Source organism: Strix aluco, chromosome W, assembly GCF_031877795.1.
Source record: "Strix aluco isolate bStrAlu1 chromosome W, bStrAlu1.hap1, whole genome shotgun sequence".
Classification (NCBI taxonomy): Eukaryota; Metazoa; Chordata; class Aves; order Strigiformes; family Strigidae; genus Strix; species Strix aluco.
The window spans coordinates 29,238,998-29,253,565 of NC_133970.1; the positions used below are offsets into that span (position 1 = coordinate 29,238,998).

At 41.5% G+C, this 14,568-nt stretch overlaps 1 protein-coding gene across 4 annotated transcripts in view; it reads right to left on the minus strand.

Annotated features, from left to right (window-relative positions):
* The window catches only part of LOC141917749 (proprotein convertase subtilisin/kexin type 5-like), a 256,235-nt gene that overhangs the window by 87,818 nt on the left and 153,849 nt on the right, over positions 1–14,568 (minus strand). The window lies entirely within an intron of this gene.

The following is a 14,568-nucleotide window of genomic DNA, read 5'->3' on the forward strand; positions in this document are numbered from 1 at the left end:
ATGCAGGACAACCAGGTGATGAGGCCCAGTCAGCATGGGTTTATGAAAGGCAGGTCCTGCTTGACAAACCTGATCTCCTTCTACGACAGGGCGACCTGCTTATTGGATGAGGGAAAGGCTGTGGATGTAGTTTACCTTGACTTCAGTAAGGCCTTTGACACCGTTTCCCACAGCATTCTCCTGGCAAAACTGGCTGCTCGAGGCTTGGATGGGCACACGCTTTGCTGGGTAAAAAACTGGCTGGATGTCCGGGCCCAAAGAGTTGTGGTGAACGGAGTTAAATCCAGTTGGCGGCCGGTCACGAGTGGTGTCCCCCAGGGCTCGGTTTTGGGGCCACTCCTGTTTAACATCTTTATTGATGATCTAGACGAGGGGATCGAGTGCACCCTCAGGAAGTTTGCAGATGACACCAAGTTGGGTGGGAGTGTTGATCTGCTCGAGGGTAGGGAGGCTCTGCAGAGAGACCTGGACAGGCTGGAGCGATGGGCTAAGGCCAACTGTAGGAGTTTCAATAAGGCCAAATGCCAGGTGCTGCACTTCAGCCACAACAACCCCCAGCAGCGCTACAGGCTTGGGGAGGAGTGGCTGGAGAGCTGCCAGTCAGAGAGGGACCTGGGGGTGTTGATTGACAGCCGGCTGAACATGAGCCAGCAGTGTGCCCAGGTGGCCAAGAAGGCCAATGGCATCCTGGCTTGTATCAGAAATAGCGTGGCCAGCAGGGACAGGGAAGGGATCTTACCCCTGTACTCAGCACTGGTGAGGCCGCACCTCGATGACTGTGTTCAGTTTTGGGCCCCTCACTACAAAAAGGACATTGAATGACTCGAGCGTGTCCAGAGAAGGGCAACGAAGCTGGTGAAGGGTCTGGAGCACATGTCGTATGAGGAGCGGCTGAGGGAACTGGGGTTGTTTAGTCTGGAGAAGAGGAGGCTGAGGGGAGACCTCATCGCCCTCTACAACTACCTGAAAGGAGGTTGCAGAGAGCTGGGGATGAGCCTCTTTAACCAAGTAATAAGTGATAGGACAAGAGGGAATGGCCTCAAGCTATGCCAGGGAAGGTTTAGACTGGGTATTAGGAAGCATTTCTTTACAGAACAGGTTGTTAGGCGTTGGAATGGGCTGCCCAGGGAGGTGGTGGAGTCCCCATCCCTGGAGGTGTTTAAGAGTCGGGTCGACATAGCGCTGAGGGATATGGTGTAGTTGGGATCTGGCAGTGTTAGGTTAAAGGTTGGATTGGATGATCTTCAAGGTCCTTTCCAACCTAGATGATTCTGTGATTCTGTGAGATTCTAATTTATACCTTTATTTCTGAAGAAGTTGTTCCTAGGAAGAGCAAGGCAGTAGAGACAAGAATTCACTACCACCTAACAGAAGTTCAAGCAAAATCCATGTGCATGTTAGAACACTTGCTAGCAGACAGCTGTCCATAGCATAGAAACTTCCAAAAAGGCAGCAGATTGAATGATCTGTGAGGCCAGAAGGAGAGGATCAAAAATCACAAAGAAGTGCAGGATGTAAAAATATCTGTCTGGCTTTGAAGCTGGAAGCTATGCACAATATGCTCTAAAAACCTAGCCACATGCCATCTGGAAACAATACAAGCAATTGCAAAGAGGAGGTATAGGTTTCACACATATGCATTAATATTTGGAAGTAGATATATTACATAATTCATATAAGGCTGTTGAAAGTTTTAGTGACACGTAAAGATGTGCAGGCTAACACAAAAGACTTCTAAAAGAGAAGTTAACAGGACCTATGAAGTGATTGTTGAAAGCAGGTGGGAATAAAGTGAAACAAAATGGCAGGTTCTAGAAATTGAAAAGGATGGTTTTATAATGTCATGCCCTTAAATTTACCAAAGGCCAGAATCAAGAATACTGAAGTCTAGAAAGAGCTTTTCTTGCTCTATTATTTAATATCCTTCACATTTGCACACACCTTTTCATTAAAAAATACTTTTATCTATTACCAAATAAAAGTCAAATCCTACAAATAAAATGTTCATAGCTTTTCTTTATCTCTCTTCTTCCCTCCTGTCAATAGTTCGTTAATTTTGACAATGGAAATTAAGTGTTGCAAAACCTATTTGCATGCACATCCTATAAATGCCCTGAAAATGTTAAGAGGTTGTGAGAGACGAGAAACCAGGCCTGTGAGAAACTAAGAAAAACAGCCTGAGAAAGCAAAAGTTGAGGCTGATCGAAGAAATGCCTCAAACACTCGCAAGACAAAACTATGAGTCACAGGGTGCATTCTGTGGAGGTCGAAGCTGATAAGGCTGCCCCAATAACACAAGATGCAGCTGGAGGAGGGAGCCCTGTGAAGACAGGACGGCTCTGCTCTGGTGCACCTGGCCAAAACTTCAAGGGCCATCTGTCCGGTGAATGACCTTTGCTTCATTATCCACAAAATGCATATTAAAGTTAACACCCCTCAATATGCTAACGAGGGCTAACATGATCATGCTAATTACATCATCCCATGAAACACCTCACCCCTCCCCGTACATGGGATACGTAGGTATGGGGGTTGACCTAGGGGACGGACCCAAGGAAAGTGGGTATAAATCAAGAAGGGGGGGTGGGGGGGGTGGCGCGCCCCGAGGAGAGAGAGTGCAGTGAAGCGAAGAAGACGGATGCCAGCGAAAAAGACGGATGTCTCCTGTGCCTCCCGGAACCCTCGTCAGCAGGAGCAGCGCAGAAACCCAGACCGGTGATCTGTATTTCCCCATTCCCTCTATCTCCCTCTTTTCCCTTTCCCATTAAGAAATGCAAGGCATATTGTATTGCTTGCCACAACTTGCTATATACTTAGCCAACTATCGTGTGTTCAATTAGTACATTGTGAGTAGTTAATAAATGTTTAGACTTGGAGACTTGTTGTCCGCTCCATTGGGGATTTGCGAATCTGAGTCACTTGTCCCCCTCGTCTGAGCGGGACGTGACAACATGTGACATTGTTTTATGAAGAAAAGAAATAGGAGAAACAATAAGTACAGAGGTTATTTATAGAAGATGAGTAATATAATAGGTTTATAAATTATATCTGTGAGGGATTATCATATGTAAATTCATTAGGGCTTTAAGGAATTATCTGAAAAAGGAAGTCAAAGAAAAGATGATGCATTTGTGCAATATTTGATAAATTCAAGGCCTATATAAATAGCTATAGCTTAACCTTTTCTAGCTGTATGGTCCTGAGTGGGGAAATGATCTTCCATCATTGTCCTTTAGCATTCAAAATAGCAGAGAAGAGAAGAATAGGAAAAAATACCTTCACAACTGTATGTCATTGGCTATTACTGCTACACTCACTCTATTCTGAAAGATTACCTCCATAAAGTACATTTTTATGGTCTTTACCTAGCCTTCATTTGCCTTTGTCTCTGAGTGTGAGTTTCTATACCCGTGTCTGCACTTTGTAGCTGCTCTTGAAAACACCTAAAAATAATTCTATTTTTTTTTCTCTAAGTGTGTATGTAAAAGTCATACATCCAACTGCATCTGTGAAATGTTTGTATGTTTTGGGCATATATAACGCATCCAAAGGTTAGAAACAGTCCATAATGGGCAAACATTTAATGTTATACAATTTGGTGCAGCATAAAGTCAAGTACATTTTGAGTATGTTACCTGAGCAACAGACTGCAGTACTCATGTAAGATGCTAACATCAGTGTATGTTTCACTGTAACCATTAGCCCAAATTGTTACAGACCTGAAGTTGTTGTCATTTACTTCAGTCCAAAGTCAGTAAAAAAAAGCTCCATGTGGAAAAGAGTTGTATAGGTGAAAATATGCAGTCAGCTAACTATGACTGTATGAAGTGCTAAGGCTTGGACAATAGGCCCAAGCCAGAGTTGACCTATAGATGAATCCTGTACATTTTATAACTGATAACCATTGTGCTAATAGGTATTATACTAAGTTATAGCAAACCAACTATTCTGATGTAAAAGGTGGGAGTACTGAAGCCTGAGCAACAGGCCCTGAACTGAAACTGCTAACTCCTTATGTAGTCATTAGTGAAATATGCATAGAAGATGTAGCTTAAACATCATAAAACATGTCTATCTTGAATGTATCTTTATCTTTCTTTATGTGTGAGCAAGATAACGGAGCCACAGAAACAGTTGTCTGGCCTTGTGACCTTGCTCATAAATTAACTAGATAAGCAGGGAAACTCCCTTAGCTTCTCCCTTAAGCCCTGGCCAGGCTCTGGGGGGAACCTAACGTGAGATGAAAACCAGATATTTCCGCTTAAAACAAAGGTGCCAGCTATTCTGGCTTACTGATTTTTAGGTATATAAGGCTGGGCCCGCTCACAGCGACTTTGGAAGCCTCACCTACGGGTGGACGCACCGCGTAGGATTTCCCACTTGCCGGGACAGGCTCTCCAAATCCTCGCTGTAACCGGGGCTGCCCAGCGACTGCGGATCTGGATGATGGTAACGTATGCAAGTGGTGAGGGATCTTTCTTAATCACTATTCTCTCTCTCAGGTAGTAATGATTTGATGCATTACCCTGTATTTTCCTATTTGTTTAAGCGCGCTATTCTGTCTTTTCTTACTGTATGTTTTCTATATTATTCTGTTATATTATTTAGTTATTTCTAGTAAATACGCCTGCTCTTTTCACTCTGGTGTCTGAGTTTAATTGATATCCCTGATCAGCAAAACATAAATTGGTGTCAGAAGTGGGATCCGACAAAAATGCCATTATTTAAAGTAACCATTGGATGTTTTAAATTGTATGAAAAGGTACCTATTGAAAAAGGAAAAGAAACTACAAATTCAAGTAAACGAGGGTGGATTTTGTTAACTGCATGTAGAAAACAACACCAGAGTAAAGAGAGGCTGTTGTTAGAGCGCTCCCAGATGGAGCGACAGATATGTGATTTGCAGAGTCAAATAGTGATGTTGCAATGCCAGAATAAGTTGTTTGCTGATAAGCTGGACACTTATCAGACAGTGGCGGAGAAAGCTGCGGTGCGAGTAGCACAATATGAGTATAGGAAAAGGAGAAAGTGTAAGAAAGTGCATGCAGTGATTGCAGAAGCGAGTGTGCAGTGGGATCCTGGTAGAGATCCTAATAGTGGGCAAGCTGTGAGGAAGGATATGATAGAGGATTATACACAGTATCAAGTAAATGATATAATTGAAAGATTTAAGCAGAGACCGGGGGAATCCTTGCTCTCTTGGATGGTGCAAATGCAGGATCAGGGAGTGGCAGGGGTAACCCTAGACGCAGGAGATTCTAAAAAGTTTTTGATTTTAAGTTCAAATGCTTTTGTGCAGGATGCATTTCAAAACAACACTCAGGATATTAATTTGTTAACACTGGCTGCTCTGGGATGTAATACCAAATATCCTACAGAGAATGATTGGCTGGCATCTGACCGTCAGTGGTTTGCTTTGCGAGATTGTATACAGCGAATGAAAGAGGAAGGGATGAAAGCAGCTATTTTTGTAGGAGACGCTGACTTTATGATGTGGCATCCTTTGTCGGTCACTATGAGAAACAGAGTGATTAAAACCGTTCCACTGGCATATAAAAATGTAATTATGCCCCTTTGCATTAATGAAATGGGGGATCCCCTCGATGAAGTAATAGAAAAAGTGCAACAGTTACGTGACCTTGAAGAGTGGAGCCCCCAAGGGAGTGCAGGGAATCGAGATACTCGAGACAGCCCTAAAGGCAGTGAAAACAGGATTTCTCGTAAGGAAATGTTTACGGCTTTGTTAAAAGACAGCATGTCTCATTAAAAAATTTATGGTGTTCCAACTAACGAGCCGTGGCGAATATATACACAGAGGGCTGAATAGACCTAGCAAGAGAGTGCAGAGTGCTAAAACTAAGAATCCAGGGACAACTCAGCCTATGGCACCCCTTCTCGAACCTCAACAGGACCCTCCATCTGCCCACGGAGGGCCCCCCGTGAGTGGATCACTGGTTCCGGGGGTGAAAGAGGATTGGGCAGCGTTTTCTGACTTGTACCCTTTGCAGGAGGCAAGGGAGGTGAATCAATATTATAATCAGCACATATGAATTAATGGCCAAGCTCCAGGGCAGTGGGTGCAGAAGGACCGATGGCCCCATGTAGAGCTTAAAGTTGGTTGTGTTTTTTTTTTTTTTCCTTTTGTTGTTGTTTGTTTTTTATTGAGGACAACCGGTCCCCACAAACTATAAATACCCTAATTGAGACTGGAGCAGAGGCCTCCTTAATATATGGGAATCCCAGGAAATCTAAAAGACAACCTGTAATTATTACAGGTTTGGGAGGAAAATAAATTAAAACTGTACAAACACAAATGGAAATGAAAACAGGAAACCTCCAAAAATTATTATATTCAGTCACGATTGTCCCCATTCCTGAATATAAAATCATTATAGACATTCTAAAAACACTAACTTTAAATCTTTCTGATAGTCAGTATCAATTTGGAGTTAAACCCTGTATTAGTACCAGACCTGTTACGGTCAGCAAAGTGAAAAATGCCTCCTGAGCAGATCCTGGCTGCAACTAAGTTAGTTACAATGAGGCAATATAGAATTCTGGGAGGACATGAAGAGATATCACAGACAATTAGAGATTTATTAGATGTAGAAGTTTTGAGGTGGCAGTCCGGTGTGGCCTGTCAGGAAGAGTGATGGATCCTAGAGAATGACAGTGGATTTTAGAGAACTAAACAAACATACTGCACCGCTTGCAGCAGCTGTACCAGACACTGTCACTTTAATAGAAGAAGTTCAGAAACATCCAGGAACTCGGTATGCTGTAATAGATTTAACTAGTGCATTTTTTACTATCCCAATTGCAGAAAAGCATTTGCTTTCACAAGGATGGTTGCACAGCCCCACTATCTGTTATAGAATTGTAGCTGAACACTTAGATGAAATACAGCTGCCTCCTCACACACAGTTAAACCACTATATAGATGATATTTTGATTCAAGGAAATGATGAGGAGGAAATACAACAAGTTCTTGAATTAGTGGTAGATCATATGAAACAGAAGGGTTGGGAAATTAACTCTGCAAAAATCCAAGGACCGTCTGAGACAGTGAAATTTCTGGGAATTCAGTGGCATTGCGGGCATCAAGCCAGCCCCACATGGCCCTGACCACACCAGAAATCCATCTCATTTTACAGGACAACCTGTCTTAGTCAAACTCCCCGTGGTGGGAGCAGTACTATTGGTATTGGATACCCAAATAAACAAGTATACCTGGAAAGCAAAGATGCTCATGGAAAGGAGCAAAAAATTAATACAAGGTGGATTATCCCATCTTTCTAATTATAACCCACTTCCGGTTCTCAAAATGAACCGAGAAGCTTTTCTTTCCTTTTTCTTGCAGGTAAAACCCCCCGGAGACAGATATTCTGAGTCATGACGGGGGATCCTTATGTGAATTTAAATTTTTATACAGTGTTGATGTTCACTGTCTTATTAATATTTCTAAGATGTATTGTCTATCATTGCAAAAATTGCTTTGGGTGACTGTTCCCCTCTCCCTTGGTTCTGGGGGAAGCACCGGCTTCCTAAGTGTTAACCAAGAATGGGAGGAAAACGAATTTGTGGGTTTAAGTCATTCTGTTACCAGTATTATGAGCAAACAACAGACACCAAATCAGGGGAAGGTCCCTTTGCTAATGGGGCCTGGGCTTTAAAAAGTCATTACTGGGCCCATGAAGGCGAGATGGAAATACCAAGGCCTAAACCACACATGCACTCTGGGCTGGGGGCATGGAAATTCATTTTCCTGCTGCAAAGGCAGACCCCAGCTCCAGCGAGCCAGACCATCTTCAGCTCCACAATTGACAGCAACAACCAGAATATTTTCCCTTGTGATATGTATGTGTTGGTCTTATAAGTGTCCATGTAAAACATCCTGTAATTGTACTTGTTCATGTAGACAACCACCTTCTTCCCCCAATCCCCAAGGACCGGGAGTACATCCATTAGGCCCAGCGTGGGACACATTTTAGTTAAATATATTTGGTTAAAATATTGTTAATTGACATTGTTATTGTCACTGTTACCTTTATTATATGTTTGGTTAGGATGTTGTTAACCATTGTCAGTGTTAATATTGTTTTATTTGTTATTTGTAGTGTTATTGCTCATTTACCTTTGTTTAAATCTGGGATAGAAGTTTCTAGGCCCAGATGACACATGTGCTTTAGGATAAAGGGGCGTGGAAAGAGATTTTCCTGCTGTGTATGCTGACCCCAACTTCGGCAGAGCAGGGCAACAGACTGTGTGGGCTACCAGAGCCACAAACACTCAGTGATATATTACCAGAATCACGGAAAAATAATGGATAATATGTTAGTAATAATTTCAATTCACTTTATAGCCTGAGCCTTGATAATAATTTTCTTATTTGTTCTTATAATACATCTTTTTTGTCCCTGTGAATATCAATCATGTGAGCTGCCGTTGTGTTCTTCTACTGATTCCTTGCAACCTTAAAATCGGTTTGTAGAATGTTTTGGTTTTGTAGAGTTAGTTAATTTTAAGCATGACATGTTTGTTAGAGATGTTGTTAGCTATATGCTTGTTAACTGAAGATATTCATATTTGTTAAATATATTGTTAGTTACATGTTTATTAACAGAAAATTTATATATCTGTTAAAGATGTTATTAGTTATATGTTAGCCAGAAATATCGTTAGTTGTCATGTTGCACGCTATTTCTGTCCTTTCTTTCTCTCTCTCTTTATATCTCTATCCTTTGTGCCACCACGCGGACAGCAATGTCAAGCCATGGGGCAGTGTGAGAGACTGTATTGTCTCGACATTGCTGCTGCACCACTACCACTACCTGGCCTCAACATCCTGTCGCCATGAAGGAGTATGCTCTGAAGGAGATGAATTGTCCCCGAAGAAACCACCATATCTGCCTGAAGCCAGAACGACATCATCCTTGGCAGCGCCTGCCAAGCTGCGCTGGCGCACGAGCCAGGTGGAGAAGAAATCAGGGTGAGGAAGGCGTGCGGAAGCTGAAGACGCCACAGGCCGACACCCCTTCTCCAGCACGACCACTGTGAACACCTGGACATGTGCACCTGGAGGAACACGGGGCGGCACGTATGACAATGAGCTCCGTGGAAATGGGCGGACTCTTTGGAGAAATTGGAGAAATTGTGGGGACTTGGACAATAAAAAGACTGCGTACTCCTCTCTCAGGGCTCAGAGCTGAGATTTCAGGAGAGACTGAACCAACAGGACATCACTGGATTCGTGGTGGTGGTAACTGATTTTGCTACATCTCTTCTGTTTGCTTGCTTAGGTATTCTGACTTTTTCTTTCTTCTTTCCTCTGTCCTATCGCTATTATTGCTTGTTACAGGAAATAGAGTTTACAAGGTTGCATGGTATCTAACCTCGTTTGTGTCTTAAGATCACTACTGAGATCATTTAAGAACCCTCCCTGATATTGGATCGGGACACGCCTGACAAAACATCATCAACTGATGGATGAAAACTAATGTCACTAACCATAGAGATGGTTTGAGAGCCATGATTCACCTATAGGTCAAAGGACCGAATGAAGTGCTAAGGCTTGGACAACCAGCCCAAGCCAGAGTTGACCTATAGATGAATCCTGTATATTTTATAACTGATAACCATTGTGCTAATAGGTATTATACTAAGTTATAGCAAACCAACTATTCTGATGTAAAAGGTGGGAGTACTGAAGCCTGAGCAACAGGCCCTGAACTGAAACTGCTAACTCCTTATGTAGTCATTAGTGAAATATGCATAGAAGATGTAGCTTAAACATCATAAAACATGTCTATCTTGAATGTATCTTTATCTTTCTTTATGTGTGAGCAAGATAACGGAGCCACAGAAACAGTTGTCTGGCCTTGTGACCTTGCTCATAAATTAACTAGATAAGCAGGGAAACTCCCTTAGCTTCTCCCTTAAGCCCTGGCCAGGCTCTGGGGGGAACCTAACGTGAGATGAAAACCAGATATTTCCGCTTAAAACAAAGGTGCCAGCTATTCTGGCTTACTGATTTTTAGGTATATAAGGCTGGGCCCGCTCACAGCGACTTTGGAAGCCTCACCTACGGGTGGACGCACCGCGTAGGATTTCCCACTTGCCGGGACAGGCTCTCCAAATCCTCGCTGTAACCGGGGCTGCCCAGCGACTGCGGATCTGGATGATGGTAACGTATGCAAGTGGTGAGGGATCTTTCTTAATCACTATTCTCTCTCTCAGGTAGTAATGATTTGATGCATTACCCTGTATTTTCCTATTTGTTTAAGCGCGCTATTCTGTCTTTTCTTACTGTATGTTTTCTATATTATTCTGTTATATTATTTAGTTATTTCTAGTAAAATACGCCTGCTCTTTTCACTCTGGTGTCTGAGTTTAATTGATATCCCTGATCAGCAAAACACTGTAAAAAACTGAAAAAAAACCCCAAACTAGAAAATGTCCTAAAATTATGCTACATATTTGTAATAAACAATTACAGAAACATGTAGGAATGAAAAGGGAAAAGAAGTCATCAGGCAGGTACAAAAGTGTAGGAGCTTCTATTGATCCATATTGAAGCCAAAACATTATTATAGAAATTTTTACTTGTCCCTTTCTAGTCCACAAAAAGAGTGTCTAACATTTGGTTATTCACCTCATAATAAATTCTGCAAAACTTTGGATAGAAAATCAGAAAAGAAAAAAACAAACACATTAGAACTAGAGGAATTCAATGAAAAAAAGTAGTAACTAGAGAATGTGACATTATAAATTATTAGCCATTTACTGTCCCTTATATCAGATCTGTATTTCTGTAGTACTACATTGCAGAATCTCATATGACATCTGAGTTTTTTCTCATTTACATGAGAATGAATTAGTTTAATTTTAATTGTGAATCCCTGTATTGGGTCTGGCTGGGATGGAGTTCACTTTCCCCATAGCAGCCCTCATAGTGCTGTGCTTTGTATTGGTAGCTAGAAAGGTGTTGATAACCCACCAGTGTTTTGGCTACTGCTGAGCAGTGCTCACACAGCATCAAGGCTGTCTCTTGAACCTGCCCACAAAGGCCAGCAGGCTGGGGATGGGCAAGAGGTTGGGAGGGGACATAGCCTGGACAGCTGACCCAAACTGACCAAAGAGATATTCCATGCCATATGATGCTGTGCTCAGCAATAAAAGCTAAGAGAAAGGAGGAGGGGAAGGGGGCATTCCAGAACAACTACTATGCGTACTGAGGCCCTACTTCCCAGGAAATGGCTAGACATTGCTAGCTAATGGGAAGTAGAGAATACAACTTTTTGTTTCCTTTGCTTCCACGTATGGCCTTGGCTTTTCCTTATTAAATGGCCTTTATCTCGACCCACGAGTTTTTAATTTGATTTTCTCCTCCTGTCTCACTAAGGAGGGGAGTGATAGAGTGGCTTGGTGGGCACCTGGCAGCCAGACAAGGTTAACCCTCCACAGATACATAATACATGGTTTAGCATGGCATGATTACTAGATCTCAAAATATAAGCATATATAAAAGACCCTTGTTTCTAATCGAGCCTAGGAAGATTTAGTTTTTGTCCTTATTATGATTTAAAGATTTTATCAAAAAAGAAAACACCAGCAACTTCTGATAAATGTACTTGTAGAAACATTGGAAAAAGAGAAAGTGATGATGAGGGTAGGTCTGGATTGAATACTAAATGAGTACTGCCAATGGTAAATGGCCCACCAAAGAGACCATGCCTACTCATGTATCTACCCTCAGAGTAACAACTCTGAAAAAGACTAGAAAGACCTCTGAATGTGATTTGAGAGTCACACAATGATGAACATGTAACATGACAGTGAGGCGAACATCTCATTCAGCTTTAATGTATAAAGAGAGGAGAACTGAGCTGGCACTCACAGATACACATTACCCTGTATATCTGGCACTGATGTAATTTCTACTGCAATGGTGTGTCCAGTTCAGGTGCCCAAAGCCCATAAAATGGGAAAGGGTTAAGAAGAAAACATGCTTTATATAGAATGATACAAGGAGCTCGACTGTTTATCAAAGATGATTAATTGAAGATTTGATCAGACTACATGGACTAAGTGAAAGAAGTCAGACAACTGAAGTGCTCTTCACATGAGCAATAAAATGTGACAAGACCAAATGCCTAGAAATAGAAACTAGAAGAGCTCAGACAGCAAATGAGAGAAAAATTTTAATTGGAATGGGTAAAGAACTTATCCTAGAATTTAGTGGATTTTCTGTCACTGGAAATTTTGAAAGCAAGATAGGGTGTGTTTGTAAAAATTATACTTGAGTTGACCATAACCATGGGATTTGAAGGATTCAGGGAAGTCCTATAGACTGCGTTATGCAAGAGGTCAAACTGGAGAATCACAATCATCTCTGCTCACCTTAGACTGTATTAGCCTTACTTAAACATGAAGAAGTTAGTGAAGGTCTTTTAAAAGATAGTAGAGGAAATCATAGTATCATAGAATGGTTTGGGTTGGAAGGGACTTTTAAAGATCATCTAGTCCAACCCTCCTGCTATGGGCAGGGACATCTTCAACTAGATTAGGTTGCTCAAAGTCCCATCCAGCCTGACCTTGAACATTCCCAATGATGGGGCATCCACAACTTCTCTGGGCAACCTGCTCCAGTGTCTCATGACACTCATCGTAAAAAATTTCTTCCTTATGTCCAATCTAAATCTACCCTTTTTTAGTTAAAAACTGTTAGTCCTTGTCCTGTCACTACAGGCCTTGGTAAAAAGTCTTTCTCTGTCTTTCTTATAAGCCCCCTTTATATATTGAAAGGCCACAATAAAGGCTCCCCGGAGCTTTCTCAGACAACTGAGACAGTCAGCTTAGTGTCATCTGCAAACTTGCTGAGGGTGCATTCAATCCCACTGTCTACATCAGTGATAAAGATATTAAATAGTATTAGTCCCAGTACGGACTGTTGTGGGACACCACTTGTTACTGGTTTTGACTTGGACATTGAGCCATTGACTGCAACTCTTTGCACATGGCCTGGAATTTTTAGCCACAAGCTCTCAGCCTGTTCACTGCTGTTTTTCAAAGACATCTGTGTGCAGTCAATCCATTTTTTTACATAGAGGACAACCCTCCTACCTCTCCTTCCTTGCATGTCCCTTCTGAACAGTTTATAGCCATTGATTGCAGTGCTCCAGTTGTGTGATTCATCCCAGCAAGTTTCAGTGACAGTGATTAGATCATAGCTTTCTAGTTGCATAGTGGCTTCCAACTCCTCTTTTCACAGGTGTTTCTCTGTTGGTTCCTAATACATCAGCAGCCCCTGGCTTTTCTCTGTTGCTTAAAACTCCATCCCCTCCCCCTCATCAAGTCTAGTTTAAAGCTCTCCTTATAAGTCTGGCCAGCTTGTTAGCAAAAACCCTCTTGCCCCACTTGTTCATGTGAATCCCATCAGCTCCCAGATACACGATTATAGAAGCCAAGAAATTTAGTCACAGGAGTGAGGACTGCTAGGAAATGGAGTAATTTCTTTTATTTGTTATTATTTACCAGGGAGAACAAGAAACATGCCAGGAGAGATAAAGACATAAGGTCCTTCCTGTGGAAGGAAGCAAGTAAAGAACAGAAAAATTACTGGAAAAAAGAGATACTTCAGAAGAAGTTGAAAACAAAAATTCAATCATATGAAAGTAAGGAAGGTTCCAAGAAGGGATGACCAGCATCCCAGAATCCTGAAAGACAAAGCAGACTATTAAAAAAAATAGCTGCAAGTATTTTTAACTTCTCTCTGACAGAAAAGGAGGTATCTACTATGGACCAGAAAGAAACTAATATCAAACCTGTGCTTAAGAAGACAACATTTGGGGGAAAAAAAAAACCACCCAACAACAAACCAACCTACATATTCTGATCAGGAAGAAATGAAGATCTTCAAGTTATAAACCGGAATAAATAAGCTTGGAAGAAGACCGTGATCAACAAACCTGATTAATCCTAATACAAGAGTGTAAAAGGCTAAAAGGAATTGTATATTGACTATTGAAAAGCTTATTAAATCCACTCAATTTGCAAAAGCAGATATACCATAGCATACAAATACTAATGGTATCAATAGATTATCAAACAGAATTAATAACAATTCCTGACTTTCCAGACAAAATGAGAACATAATGTAAAATGGATGCAGATTATTTAGGAATGAAATGAGAAACAATACAGGAAAGATGAGGTTAACCTTGCTCACAAAATATCAGTTACCAGGAACAGGCAGCAATATGAATAATACTGGATCCAAATAAACCTGAGAAAATAGAGAGGTAGGCAGGAAAACTGCTTTTAAAATAATGTATGTGAAGTATGAAAACTAATGAGACTTGGATTAAAAAAGAAAGGAAAGGAGGATATGTTCTGAAGCCTACTGACAGGATGCAAGATATTGGTCAAGAAACAAATCTGTTTTGCTGGTAGTAGCAATAGGATCTTTGAAAGCATCACTTGGAGCTGGCAGCAATTTGGTGAGCAGAAAAACGTAATATGAATTAGGCATATCTACATTGCATCAGACAGCAACATGCAGAGTTACCC